Genomic DNA, 3,625 nt, shown 5'->3' with positions numbered 1-3,625 from the left:
AAGAGCGTGGCTGTGGTGACAGGGGAGCAGATGAGAGGAGGAGAGCTGGGGTAGGTCGGGCTCATTACTGAGGGCGCTGGGGCCTCCAGAAAATACCTTTATCTGACCAAGGAAAGACCCCAGAACTCCACCTGGCAGGTTGTCCCTGTAGCTAATCACAGACTTTCCTGCTGGAAAAAAGAACAAGGAACATATGTTGCTGGGAGGGGTGTGAAGTTGGGGGCAGGGGAATCTTATTTTAATGTGTCAGTGAGTCATCGTTCAGTGCACCCCAAGGAGCCTCTTTCTGCTCAGACTTGAAGAGGATGGGTACTTTGGGGTGGCAGTGTCCCTGGGTGTGTGTGGGGAGCTCGGCTGACCCCACAGCAGGAGGCAGGACAGGGAGCCCCGAGCTTTATTCTCCCGCCAGATGACCACTCCTGGGTGATGTGGTGCGTTTTCTCAGCCGGAGGCCGAGCAGAGGGAGCGAGACCTTTACGTGATGTTTGCTCACACAGCATTTTTTACTTTGTGTTTTTCTTTATTGTTTTGCTACACCAAGCAGATCCAATTTTATTATGGAAAACGGTTACAGCCATACGAAGAAGAGTTTCAGAAGTTTCACCCGTAGTCCTGTCATCTTACCACGCGTGTCTGTTTCCTCCATTTCCCCTGGGTCTTTGCCTGGAGGCGTGCACCTGTTGTCAGGCTCTCGTGGGAGGCAGAGGCCCCAGGAGCGTGGCTGTGGGCAGTCTGGGCTACAGGTGCCAGTCCACAGCTCTGCGGCTCCTGTTAGATGGGGATAAACTGATGTCAGGGAGTCAGAGCAGGGAGAGAGCCCACGTGGCAGTCGTCACGGCCTCTGTGAAGAAGGCAGCGTGCCCCATGCGTGTTCTCACGTGTGGGCCTGGACAGTATAGCTAGTCCTTTTGTGACATCCCCTCCCCTGAGCCATGAGACAAGGAACCTCCAAGGGCAAGGACGGGTCCTACTTGTCTCTGAATCCCTGACTCCTAGTCCACGGGTCAAGCACGTAGATGGCAGCTCAGTACATGGGGGTTGTCATGTGCATCAGACGAGGGGACCCTGGGGGGCAACCGAGGCTTCCTGCCACCACCGTCCCAGCCACGGGCTAGGCCACAGCCCCCAGGAGGCACAGGAGAGCGTCCCAGTGTGTGTTTGCGAATGAGGCCCAGAGGAACACACCACGATGTGGTGCAGAGACAGTGCGCTGTACGTGGACCAGGCAGGGTCAGGCTTTTAGTCTGCTTTTCTTATATGAATTACACCTCAGAGTACCCAAGTGATTGGTGCAGGAGGTGTCTCTCTCCAATATTCCAGCTAATGGGTCCAGAAGGAGCGCTGGAACATTACCACATGTGGGCTCTGATGTGCTCACGGACCTAGCAGAGATCACCAGTGACCGCTCACATCGCCAGATGCCGTGGGCCTCCGTGTAGAAACACACAACACACTGAGGAAGAATTACTGCCCCGTCAAACCTAAATGTGCTCAAACCTCTAAATATAATTTCTAGTGCTCAGGAAGTATGGGGCACAGAGGAACACGATAAACAATAAAGGGATATGATCAGCACATCCAGACTGTAAATTTACAGGACAAGTGAGCTACTTTCTTCCACAAATAAATTGCAGGGAGATGGAGGGATGAGTGGAGCTTTTAGCTTAAAGAAGACTTGAGAGACATAACTGACTGCCTTGTAGGGATTTTAACTGAATCCTGTTTTGAACAAACACACAGTAAAATCTTTTTTTTTTTAAATTTATTTATTATATTTGGCTGCGTTGGGTCTTCGTTGCTGCATGCGGGCTTTCTCTAGTTGCGGTGCATGGGCTCCTCATTGCGGTGGCTTCTCTTGTTGCAGAGCACGGGATCTAGGTGCACCATCTTCAGTAGTTGTGGTTCGTGGGCTCTAGAGCGCAGGCTCAGTAGTTGTGGCACACGGGCTTAGTTGCTCTGCGGCATGTGGGATCTTCCTGGACCAGGGATTGAACCTGTGTCCCCTGCATTGGCAGGTGGATTCTTAACCACTGCGCCCCCAGGGAAGTCCTAAAGTCTTTTAAAGATACAATATATACTGAAGTGTTTATGGATGAAGTAATAGCATGTGTGAGTTTTGCTTCCAAATAATCAGGTGGATAGGGATAGATGAAACAAGATTGGCTCTATCAATAAATAATTCTGGGGTCCAGGTAGATAAGAGTTCGATTACATTATCCTCCTTATTTTCATATGGGTTTGAAAATTTTCCATGACAAAAACCAAAAAGAGAGAGTATTAATAGGTTACTATGGGAACTGATTTTTAATCTCCGATATGAGCTTACTTCACCATCCGTAAGAGATGTGTCAGGATTTAAGATGAGGGAAATGTCACAAATTGGCTTCCCAGGGAAATGGATGGAGACAGAATTTAGTCGTGGGCTCAGCCCCCGTGGGAGGGAGGGGGCGGAAGGTGAAGGGGACAGAGGGAGAAGCTGAGGTGCAGGAAAGCCCAGTGACGGCCTCGGGCACCTCCTTCAAGCCCTGGAGCTAGAGCCACGTTAGGAGATGAGCCGGGTTGGACCAACAGGGCCAGGCCTTTACACCCCTTGATGATGGTTCACTGTCCACAGGCAGCCCAGGGAGGGGCTCGGGCTCTGCAGCTGGGCGGTCTCTGGAGGGGGAAAACATGCCCAGCTCCTGTGTCAGCAGGGCCATGGCAGAGGGTCTGGGTGGCGCCTCGAAGTGCCCACTACGAGAAGTGTGTGTTATGGTAACAATGAAGCATTTTAGACTGTAATGTGAGCCTCCTGGAACTTACCAAATAAAAATTCAATGGTATATTAAAACAGTCTAATTTGGGGGTAGCATTTAAGTTACCATAGTTCATGGCTTATCTTAGTACGGAAAAAAAAATTAGGAAAATATATGTGAAAGTAGGCATTTATGGATACCAGAACTGAAATGGGAGGAGATGTCATAAGAAAACCATAGATGTCTTGTGTCTGAGATAAATGCCTGTTAGATTAGTGTGTGGCATTTTTTTGAGGGGTGGGGAAGGCTCAAGTGTGTGCATTTGCAAGATTAACAGATCTTCAAAATGTATAAAGAGTCGACACATTTCACCCTGTTTAGTTAATGCCGAATGGTAACCCAGCCCTAACGTTCAGAATATGCTTCTGCTGGTATATTTAATAAAAACTGAGAAAAAGTTTCTCCCAGAGAGTTAAAAAAAAAATGGTGTTCATGGACAGAGTCACTCAAACCATGTCACTTGCCTTTTCAAAGTAATACATAAACCCGGGTGCTGCCAAGAGGCTTTTATTTTTTATTTTTTTGCGGTACGCGGGCCTCTCATTGTTGTGGCCTCTCCCGTTGCGGAGCACAGGCTCCGGACGCGCAGGCTCAGCGGCCATGGCTCACGGGCCTAGCCTCTCCGTGGCATGTGGGATCTTCCCAGGCCAGAGCACGAACCTGTGTTCCCTGCATCGGCAAGCGGACTCTCAACCACTGCGCCACCAGGGAAGCCCCAAGAGGCTTTTAAAATTGAGCTGTTTTCTGATTTTCTGTGGCAGCTGGTGATCGTTCAGGGCAATGAATGAAATTAAGGGCACCACGTAGGGCCTGAGGATTAACAAATCGGA

General features: G+C 49.7%; 1 protein-coding gene across 7 annotated transcripts in view; it reads left to right on the top strand.

Annotated features, from left to right (window-relative positions):
• DEPDC5 (DEP domain containing 5, GATOR1 subcomplex subunit) overlaps positions 1 to 3,625 on the top strand; it is a 94,864-nt gene that overhangs the window by 62,640 nt on the left and 28,599 nt on the right. The gene's annotated exons all lie outside the window — the stretch shown is intronic.

This window comes from Lipotes vexillifer, unplaced genomic scaffold (genome assembly GCF_000442215.2).
Source record: "Lipotes vexillifer unplaced genomic scaffold, Lipotes_vexillifer_v1.1 scaffold1197, whole genome shotgun sequence".
NCBI lineage: Eukaryota > Metazoa > Chordata > Mammalia > Artiodactyla > Lipotidae > Lipotes > Lipotes vexillifer.
The sequence above is the reverse complement of the archived record's forward strand: the minus strand, read 5'-3'. Positions and strand labels throughout refer to the sequence as shown.